At 33.6% G+C, this 12,134-nt stretch overlaps 1 protein-coding gene across 1 annotated transcript in view; it reads left to right on the plus strand.

Moving 5' to 3' along the window:
• The window catches only part of LOC139499564 (uncharacterized), a 690,384-nt gene that overhangs the window by 311,616 nt on the left and 366,634 nt on the right, over positions 1-12,134 (plus strand). The gene's annotated exons all lie outside the window — the stretch shown is intronic.

The following is a 12,134-nucleotide window of genomic DNA, read 5'->3' on the forward strand; positions in this document are numbered from 1 at the left end:
TAAGCTTGTCGACGCCTGCGCTCTATTTTTCCTGGTCCTTTATTTGGTTGAAATCCGGCTGATTTTGTCAAATTTCACCAAATTCCCTTAACTTGACCGTTTTGGAATGTAAAAATCGTTGTGTTAAGAATTAAACTTTGACAAAAACAGCTCTGTTTAACTTTTTCACATGTCTTTAAGGCAACTTAAAACAATTATTGTCTTGTAACCATGAACTTTATAATTGGGGCCAAATATGGCACTTACCGAACTTACTCCTTTATAGAGATGACCTGCTGTGGAAAAAATACCCGATGAATGATTTTTTTCAGTGGTTTATATGTTAGCTGAAATATATTTTTTTGTAATAGGCCTACGTAACTATAGCTTAGATGATAGACTAGCAATGACTAGCAGACTAGTGCATCATGTTCAATGATATTCATGTAATAACAGTACCCCATCCATAATTATTCAAAATGTTACAACTTACATGAACATCAGTGTACAGGTTAAACTTAATAATATACATTTTGCGTTTTTACAGGAAAATAATGTTATTTCGTCTTAGACTTTATGCTTAAAAAATTCCCAAATAGAATAAAAATTCCCAATTTGATGTTCTAGGGACCCATTTGAAAACACCTGGAATCATCACTGGTAAAATATAAGTTGTGTCTATTATCTAAAAAATGCTTTGATAGAGAAAATCTGAAAAGGGACAGAAATTTTCAGAACGTTTATTTACATCAAAACTGTCAGGACTTCTAAAAAGAGTCATTGAACTTACTGATTTTTGGAAAATGACGCTTCAGCGGCATTGTTCCGATACCATTGACCAGAACAACAGGAAGTCGATTATTGCCTCCGCCTACCGCACTCGGTTTATTATTTACTATTTTACAAACTAACTGGTATCTGCTTGTATTCCGCTACACTCAAACAAAGTGTTGTAGTCGGACGGGAAAAAAATGTTGACCTGTCCATAGAAAGGCTTGTATAGTCCGCGGTTTTATTTTCCAAATTGGACCTTCCAGAGGGGGAACGGACTATAGAGTACAATAAGCAAGAAATAAGAAAACAAGTTCAATTTCGCGGCGAGGTGGTTTGTTTATGTTCCGCAATCTTTGTTATTGATATTGTAGAGGGCGCTCTCATCATTTTTCAAACTAATAATTTTAACTCATCCATATTAATAAGTTATTTCTATTAAATATCAAATTAAAACTGATAAATATAAAAACTAAACCAAAGCATTTGAAATAAACTGGTATCTGCTAGATTGAAACGATCCAAACATAGTAAAAAAGACAACCGTAAACCAGCTTAGAATTTGTAAACTACAAAACGTAATCGGTTATTGTTCATTCCGTTTTGGTGTTTCATACCGACTTATATGGTTTGTATAAGCTTAAGATCCTTCAAACATTAATGTGATAGGTATATTAAAGACTGTTTTACAAAAGGATGGAACTGTTTTACTTTCAAAGTCGTATTATAGTGATATCTGTCATGTACGGATTTCGACTCTCACCGGTTAATTTCTTCTTTTACACGTGCTTTTTAAACTTCCTGTTTAAACATCGCAAGTTTAAAATTGTTTTTTAAGTGTATTAAAATTATTCTAACAATCATGAATCGTTCTAGAATCATTTTCAAGCAGTTTCTACTTCTGTTTGATGATGGAAAACAGGTTTTCTCAAGAAAATACCGCAAACGATCGCAGAGGATTTGAAATGTACAAGTCAAATCGGCACTTGGTTAAATCGGCATCTAGTGAAATTGGCACCTATTTGAAGTCAATTCGGCATCCAATAATATTTGTTATAATATTTTCTATTCAATTAATCAATAACTTTTACCAAGTACTGTTCATAGTTAATATGTTGTTTTGTATAAAGGTAAACAACGAAGCCCTTTACCCAAGCTGTTGTTTTAATAATGAGACAATTAGAAAAATAAAATGGAAAACTATGAGTCCTTTTCAATAAATCAAACTTTCATGCCAAATAATTAGCAAATTTAAGGTGTTTTTTTCAGGAAAGTTTAAACAACATTAAACCAACAATCCTGTAAAACGCTGTAAAATGCTCAACTGGTTAAAAAATGAATAAAAAATATCCAATACACATTTTAAAGAAAAATAAATATATACAAAATGTACATGAACCCCCAAAAATGTGAAAGTTAATATTTTTGGACAATTCCTTCCTTAGGTATTTAACTCTTTTTGCTTGAATACTGAAAAAAATTCTGGCGACCCCTTTCTTATTTTTACTATTTTTGCTTAAAATACTGTTAAAAATATATATTTAACATGAGTGACGAATTGACTATATCAGGTGTCGATTTAACCAGGTGCCGATTTGACTATACCGGGTGCCATTTTGACCAGGTGCCAATTTAACCAGGTGCCGGTTTGACACACACACATATACGAATATCAATTATATGCTTACGAGACATGTTGCATTGTTAAACATGTTAAACTAATTACGGTATGTGAAAATCAAGACTTGGATAAAAAATATCCCAATATTAGAGACAGTGGCATCATTTTTCCTCAGAGCTTTCAGCTCTTTGATTTTTCATTTCTGCCGATTATTTTCCAAACTATAATAGATAGGGAGAAACTTTTAAAAGCAAAAATGTTCAGACTGACAAATCTTCATACTATAAGTCAAACATGACTGAAAACGTCAGACGACTCCTTATTTGAGTTATTGCCCTTTTATGACCTTTTATTCTGTGTTTTGCCACTTTGATTAATAATCTTCTCCTCTTAAAACTACTGGGTAAAATTTAACCAAACTTGGCCACAGTCATTATTATGGTATATATTTAAACAAATTAATGTGAACAATGGTTCTGTCTGCAAACAAACATGGCGACTTGGCTAAAAAAAAAGAACATGCGTAAAATGCAAAATTTGTGTATCTTAAAAACTGCTATGAAGAGAAAAACTCTTGACAGTGGCTGACATGTTCTGAATGTTACGGGAGTTATTGCTCTTAAATGTAAAATTTTACTCTTTTTTTTTTCATTTTGGCTGATTATTTGAAAACTATAATCAGATAGAAAGAATATTTAATTAGGAAAAGTGATCAGCTAGAGAAGATCTACAAATAAGCCAACATGTCTGAAACTTCAAGTGACTCCTTACTGCAGTTTTACAATTTTTTTTGTGTTCTTGCCTTGTATATCTTAAAAAACTGTAATAGATAGATAGAAACTTTAAAGGGCCAAAATATCAACAAGACATGATCTACAATAAGTCATGATGGCTTTAATGGAGTTATTATTTTTAGGCAGTTAAGCTGCCTTATGCGAGCACCCTAGATTTGTGTTCTACCCGATAAATGCTGAAATATGTGCCATTGTTATTATCTAGCTTGATGTTATGTTATTTATAACTAATTGGACAGTTTTTTTCATACTTTTAATTCTTGATTACAAAAAATATGACCAGACAAACCTTAAATGATCGTCGATTTATCCAAAAGTTTTGAAGTTGCACATAGGAAGTAGGGCACATTAGGAATCTTTATGTAGTTTATTATCCCCTGAGATTTTGGCCAAGCTGTCAAAGAACAAATGTATGAAATGTTCAATCGCCGAAAATCTCTAAAGACAAGTAGTTTGGCAAACGTCGTAGGAATATTGTTTGTCGTCAATACGTAGTCAACTACGTCAGGAGTCTTAAAATAAGTTCCACTGTTCATGCTGGTGGCGGCAATTTAAAATTATAAGACGAAATTTTTGTATCTTTTCAATTTAGAGGCAGGGGTTCAAATTAGCGGTTGTCCGAGGTCTGCGACCTTCGACTTTTGCAGTCGGACTTTCGACTTGGTTACTAGCTACGCTCGACATGCCCGACTTGAGAGGCCTGAACTAAAAAAACAACTTTGCAAACCTTTTTACCAAAGACGGCAATGTTCATTTTGTTCAACCGCTAGCTTTATACAGAAAATCGCCGACAAATAATGTGTAAATTCGAGTAAAATCGTAACTGACAAAACAACAGTGAAAACAAAATGGCTGACATGAGAAGAAAATTACAATATCGAATCAGATTCTGGAAGCAGATATGGGTAACTCCGGGTTTTGGCGATCAACTTTTAAAAAAATCAGACAGATGACAAAATACATCTTTGCATGGTAAATAAATATAAAAACTAGAATTGAAAACCAAGATGTATGAAAAAGAATGAAAAAACAGAAATATTATGTACTTTTTGACAAAATGTCAAAATCCAATACATTGTGAGTCTTTGTGACAGCTGGGAACAGTATATCTAACAATATATATGGTCCTGGTGATAGTATACATTTTCTTAATCAGTAATAAATATTGGTAAAGCAAGTTAGATGCTTTTAAAGTGTAAACATTTTACTGCAATTTCAATGGGTATTTTTTTTCTTTCTCAATTTTGACGGGTCAGTTAAAATAGCTGGAAGTTTCTTATTTTACACAAATAGTGCAACTAGATTATATGATACCTGAATGTAAGCAAATCATATGATATGTATGTGAAGTCCTTTGGGGCACTCTACCCCCTCCTGTTTGATAACTTTGAAACGGATGAGATCCCAACTTCTCAACCATATACATTCATGTATGGGACTTTATAACTAATCAAATGAAATAGAGGTGAAGTCCCTAGGGTCACCGACCACCTCCTGCTTTAGAACTTGGAAACAGTCGAGATCCCCACCCCTCAACCTATATTTATTCATGTATGGGACAATATAACCAATCGAATGAAATACAGGGGAAGTCCCTGGGGTCACCCCACCCCTCCTGTTTGGGAACTTTGAAACAGTCGAGATCCCCACCCCTAAACCATATATATTCATGTATGGGACAATATAATAAATCAAATGAATATAGGGGGAGTCCCTGTGGGTCATCCCACCCCTCCTGTTTGAGAATTTGAAAACGGTTGAGATCCCCACCCATAAACCATATATATTCATGTATTGGACAATATAACAAATCAAATGAATTATAGGTGGAGTTGGTGGGGCCACTGTACCCCTTCCTATTTAAGAATTTGAAAACGGTTGAGATCCCCACACATAAACCATATATATTCATGTATTGGACAATATAACAAATCAAATGAATTATAGGGGGAGTCCCTAGGGTCACTGCACCCTTCTGTTTGAGAACTTGGAAACAGTCGAGATCCTCACCCCTTAACCATATATACTCGATGTATGGGACTTAATAACAAATTAAATAAATTAGAGGGGGAGTCCCTGCGGTCACCCCATCCCTCCTGTTGTTTGAGAACTTGGAAACAGTCGAGATCCCCACCTTTAAATTAAACCATATCTTTTCATGTATGGGACAAAACAACTAATCAAATGAAATATAGGGAGAGTCCTAAGGGTCACCCTACCCAATCCTGTTTGATAACTTGGAAACAGATGAGATCCTCACCCCTCAACCATATATATTCATGTATTGGACAATATAACAAATAATGAAATATAGGGGAAGTCACTGGGGTCCCCCACCCCCTCCTGTTTGAAAACTTGATAATGGTCAAGATCCCCACCCCTAAACCATATATATTCATGTATGGGACAATATAAAAAATCAAATGAAAAATAGGGGTAGTCCCTAGGGTCACCCCACACCCTCTTGTGTGTGTTTTGAGAACTTGTAAAAGATTGAGATACCAACTCCTAAACCATATTCATTCCTGTTTGTCATTTCAAAAAGATTGAATGACATACAAGGTCAATCTCATAGGCGTCACATATGCATATCACTTTGCTAGACCTAACACCTGTCATTTTATTCCAAACTTAGACATCATGGACTTGGGGTGAAGGTGGGAGTCATTTACATTTACTATGGACAGGTCAGTCAGACCTCACCGTTGATCCCTGTAGTAGTAAACATTTGTCTGATTTGTGTCTCGTAACTTTTGTACTGTAGAACACCAACTCAGTTTTCTTTCCAGGGAAGCAAGTCCATTCATACTTTTACAAGCTCGTACTAAAGTCAACTTGAATTACTAACAGTCTACTAATACGAACAATTACGATCAACTAGAAAAACTGCAATCATTGCGAATTTGTACCACTGCTGACTCAAGACTCATGACCACGAAAAAAAATATACTTGATATATACGTTGCTATTGAAGACCTTGATAAATTATGAATTATTTGCCATCAATGTACAATTATATATGAATGTTTAATGTTTGTTCTTTTAAATCTTTAAACAAAAATTGAAGCAACATTGCCACAGTTTTCATAATTATGTTTGCCTTGGTTTTTGGTTAACTGCCTACAGTGCTTACAGCGCTTTGATTATAACCATTTTTTTTATAGATTTTACCTATTATATACTAAAAAATTTCTGAATTCACAGTATTTACATGCAGCAACGCAGGTATTTAAAAAAGGGGGGATATACTGTTTTACCTCTGTCTGTCCTTCCGTCAGTCCGTCCGTCCCATGAATATTTTTCGTCGCATTTTTCTCAGGAACTACAATACAAGGATTTCTGAAATTTGGTTTCAGGGTTTATCTAAGTCAGCTATACCGTGTGATGGGTTTTCAGATTGATCAATTGACAACTTCCTGTTTACCGAACACTTGTATGATTTTACACATGATAGCCAAGTTGAAAATTTTCGTCACATTTTTTTCTCAGGAACTACGTATACAATACAAGGATTTCTGAAATTTGGTTTCAGGATTTATATAAGTCAGCTATACCATGTGATGCGTTTTCAGATTCATCACTCGACAACTTCCTGTTTACAGAACACTTGCATATTTTTACACTATTAATATTATCCACTTGCGGCGGGGGTATCATCAGTGAGCAGTAGCTCGCAGTTTCACTTGTTTTGTCTTTGTCCAAGTTACGCTAGGGTCTCAGAGCATAGGCTAGTGCCATATTTTGAAAAGGGCTTTTAGTGAAGGCCTAAGCAAAACAACACACCATTAAATACTTTTCAGGGGTTTGAATTAGTGTGGGCCCAATGGTCGGGGTCCTTTAATTTCTGAGAGGAAACCTATGAAATTGGAAAACAAAGGTCCAAGGCCACCCATCCTTTACGTTAGTGCTTTTTCAGGACCATTACATTTCTTGAGGAGGGCTTTTCACTTGAAATTTCAAATGGTCTACATGGTCCAGGACTTAACATTCTTTTAAGCAAATTTTAAAGCGTACTTATAGAAAATGGTTGTGGGCATGAATTCGCTATATATCTATTTATATCTATATTTCAGTCAGGGGTACTACTTGTACAAGTTATTTTATATTTATTTGAAGAAGTAAAAAATAAAATATACACATATAAGTAAATAAATAACGTTTGAATAATCTCCCCTTAATTTTCTCAAAAAATTACTTGTATAAGTAAATTTTTCTTACAATCCCACAAAAGTCCTCAAGTATTGAGATGTCATGCCTTTAATAATTTTTCCCAGGTTTGCTCATTTTTTTTTATTAGAGTTCAATGTTTCATCTCATTAATTCAACGAAGAAACTGATTACGCAAAGATCTTGAATATTTGCGCAAGGCCTTCAAAAATTGCTCCTTGGGGCTTGTAAATGAGCAGTGTTCTGAAGATAACAGACAAATGGGATTTTCATTGTCCATGAAATTACACTTAAATGATTAGTAAAGACATCTGCAAAGGACAGATAATATAAAATTCTATTAGACATGTTAGAGCAAAGAAATCATAAGAATTCAATAAAAGAAGATACGATGACTTTTTTACTTCTTCAAGTAAAAAAAATCTGAATGTCAAAGGGACATAACTCAGCCAATATTTTTTTTTACCTATACAAGTAAATAAAATTCACTTGTATAAGTATCCTACAAATTTACTTATATAAGTATATTTATATTACTTCTTCAAGTAAATAAAAATAACTTCTACAAGTAGTACCCCTGACTGATGTTTAAATCGCTTATATGACCGTCGGCAGTCTTCCAATGTCAACTCGATACTTATTTGAATGCCGTCAGGACTCAAATACTCACGAAACGATAATACATATTATCAAGCCTTGTAAATGATTGGTTGAAGGCTGTGAGGTGACCTTTAGTTGGTAACTTTTATGTTATTTGGTCTCTTGTGGAGACATGCATCATTGGCAATCATACCACATCTTATGTTATGTTGAAAAACATTTGCAAAAGAGTCATACTTTATTTGTGTTATTTTATTAAATATACTCTTTTTTTAAAGCAATTGCTTTTATGCTATCGCGTATGGCCATCTTTGTGACCCAGATCAGAGACTCCGCCCATATCAAGCCATAGTATTTTGGTAAACAGGCTCCTGGTCTGTCATTCTTTAACACCTATGTATGTTTTCTAATGCAATACATAGCTTGAAACTTTAAAAAAACGTTAGTGGATTTAAGAAGTTTCAGAATATGTTCTTGTAGATGTATTTTTGTATTTAAAGGGTCAACCGTTTGACTATCAAATAACATAGAAGTCCGAGTGAAAAAAAGTACATTTTTATAACTGCGATTCCGTTTTCCGCCGTTCGTACGATGTTTCAACAAAATATGGATTCATTTCAGTTGTTGATTTAGTATTGAAAATTTAACTGAATTATCTCCTATTAAATACGGTTTTATATGTTTAATTTGTGTTTCTTTAAGAGGTCAGGTGGTCTTGTTCATTCATAAAATTATCGTTCATTCATACATTTATCGTAAAATCAAAATCACTACACAGGTTAATGCGTAGTGTCAAATGATTACCTGTAATCTAAAAATAGACAAACTTTGTTTGCGCAAATAATTTAGCGGAACGAAACCCTTGTTGAAAACAAATAACAATAAGTTCGTTTTCCTTTTCTGTCAAACTCCGTAATATTTATCGATCACCTTACTAATGAAATGGACCCGTCCAAACGTAGTAGATGCCAAGTCGGTCCAGATGAAGAGATATTTCAATTTGGAATTTTCTAGTTACATAGATTGAAAAAAAGTACGTCTTTTTAAATATCATGATCAAAACTGGGAATGCATAACAAATGTCAGATGAAACCATTATCCTCGTCTTTTCAGTGAACAAGTCTACTACGTTTGTTGACACTCGACGGTCCACCGTGTTAGCAATTTTATTTCACATGTTTTCGAAATATTGAAGATCATTTTTCGCAATGTTTCCTGAAAATTGATAAATGTCAAAGCAACGTAGAGCTGTTTGTTCTTGTTCGTATAATAAAATTGAGAATGGAAATGGGGAATGTGTCAAAGAGACAACAACCCGACCATAGAAAAACATACAACAGCAGAAGGTCACCAACAGGTCTTCAATGCAGCGAAAAATTCCCGCACCCGGAGGCGTCCTTCAACTGCCTCTAAACAATACATCAGTGATAACGATTTAATGTCATGTTTGTCTGTGATGACCCCCCCCCTTTCGGGATTGCATGAGAATTATAGTTATCTCGTACCCACATGCACTTGTTTCTATCCATAGGAAGGTCGGCTATCCATATAAAACTATTTTGGATAGAAACAAGTGCCTGTGCTCGTACCGCATCAGAAGGACATACATGTATATCAACTGAGCAATAATGTTTGGAACTTAGTTTTAAAAATGATGACAAAGTACCATTATGAAAATATTTTTATTAAGCTGAAATATATATTTATTCTTTACATGTTTATGTCTTGTAAGATATTTTATTTCTTTCCCGTTTTTAACATTTGCGTCTGGAAAGTTGAAATGTTTAACTTAATCATTTGTGTTAATGGTTAAATATAAATTGATAATGAAAATTGTTAAAATTAAATCAATAAAGGAAATTATTGCCCAGTTACAAACACTACCAGGGGATAATCCATGATGATTTCTTTTTGAGTTATATGTTTCAGCACATGTATATTTGACCCCAACTTTAGCCTGGTAAACATGTTGTCTCCTTGTGAAATATAAAACATATTAAAAACGACTTTCTGCTAAAGTCTTTTATTTATATAAAGTTAAAACCTTCTTACTTCTAACTAGACAACACTCATGTCAGGTTTAATTATTATATATATGTGGATGAAAAATAAAAGTCCCCAAACATTAACATGACAGCAATTGCTTTTACAGCCTTTAAGGCTTTGATTAATTAAGTTTGGGGTATTTACCATGTTTATGTATGGCAGGATGTGGAAATGCTATCCCCAGCTCGTACATTTAAACAACCTGACAAGTTATTTTTTTTGTCCGGGTTGCCCGTGGACAAGTAAGAAATTACACTGGACTAAATCAATTTAATAAAAAGTATAGAATCAATTTCATAGCTTATTAAGATATATTATTTTTGGTAATGGGGCCTCAATTAAAAATATTTTGGTTTGCCCAAACCCTACCCAAAGGTTGAGACAGTGGATAGGTAGGTAGGCATTTTTAACCAGATTTTTGTAACAAAAATGTCGGTTATTGATTTGGGGATGCACGGCGGGCGGCCGGTATCTAAAGGTTGTCCGTGCATTTATACTCATGAACCGTTCAACCATAGCTTTTCAAATTTTAATATGTTGTTACAGACAACAAAACGAAGGTCAAGTTCAATAATGATGATTTTGACTTTTACCGTTCAGAAGTTATGGTTCTTGAGAAAGATTGAAAAATGGCATTTCCAGTCGTGTCCGTGCATTTACGCATGAACTGTTCAACCAAAGCTACCCAAATTTTAATATGTTGTTACTGATAACAAAATGGAGGTCAAATTTGATATTGACGATTTTCACTTTCACCATTCATCAGTTATGAATCTTGTGATATTGGCAGGATACAAATAAATGTTAATAAATCCGGTTTGCTGTCGTTGTGACAGCCTCTTGTCTTCTTTTTTTTTCAAAAAGAGAAATTGAAGTATTGGGTGTTTATTAGACTTCATGCCTATCTGGTTAAAAAAAACTTCTTCAAATCAGGACAATAAAAGAATTTGAGTAGGCAGCTTTTTTCTGGGTAGGTAGCTTTTGGGCAAACAAACCTATTCTTGTTTATGGCATTGAAACCTATGATCAACATGTGAAAGACATGTTTAGGTCAAAACAGTAATGTTCATGAATTAAATAAAACAGGAAATAGATTAACAACCAAAATAAAATAAAAAAATAAGTATGCACACCCAATTATCATTAACATTACGTTATCTTAGTCCATTGACGAGAAATCGTCTATTAGGATGTATGCCTTATCCAAGGGAGGTGTCATTTTAATTTTTCTCGACTGAGTTTCTATCGAGATGGATAAAACCTTCTTAATACGGATACACCAGGTAATCAGGACAAAAGGAATGAAAATAATATTTGATGACTCGAGTAAAAAACAGAAAATGCAGGCAGAGAAAGACCGGGAATATAAAAATTTACAATTATACTTCCCCAGGGACAAGAGCTAACAAATAATATTTCCACACACATGATATATGTATAAATTATTTGCTAGTGTCTTTTGCGTTTTGAATGTTTCTGCCTTTTTGAAAAATCTTATTTTCAAAGTTCTATTGATTTCATTCTATAACATATGATTATTTAAATACAATATTCAGGAAGCTACAATATTCAGGAAGCATAAAAATGCACTAATCCAGGGAATTATATGCAGATGCTAAAATTCTAGAAATTTTAAATACAAATGACTGAATAAAAGTACTCGCTATCATATCTTATTTTTTCAAATTGTAAAAATCCGCATCATGTTTGGGAGGCTGATGGGTAAATCCATTGTCTTGTAAATTTAAACCCATAATTAAAAATTTCTATTTGCTGCTACTATGCCTTTCTATCTGAAGTCAAAAGTTAAAACCTGGCTCAGATGGTTTATAATTCAAATATGGATTGTTTTGTTTAATACTTTGTTGATTTCATGATAAAAAAGAATATAATTTTGTATAGACTTAAAATATTCTGAATACTAGTAAGATAAAAAGGTATAGGTAACTAAAGTATTCACTTCTCATTTTGGAAAGCTGTGCAATAACTTGTCAGTTTGTCAAAGTACCATACGCTCTTTCGTAGTCTGACTTTTGTAAGACTGATGAGCTGTAGGATGTGTAAATGATCTCTCCAACCCGAATAGTATTGCCGTATATAGATATATGAAGATGTCGTATAAGTGCCAATGAGACAACTCTCAATCCAAGTCACCA

The sequence above is a fragment of the Mytilus edulis genome, chromosome 12 (genome assembly GCF_963676685.1).
Source record: "Mytilus edulis chromosome 12, xbMytEdul2.2, whole genome shotgun sequence".
Taxonomy (NCBI): Eukaryota; Metazoa; Mollusca; class Bivalvia; order Mytilida; family Mytilidae; genus Mytilus; species Mytilus edulis.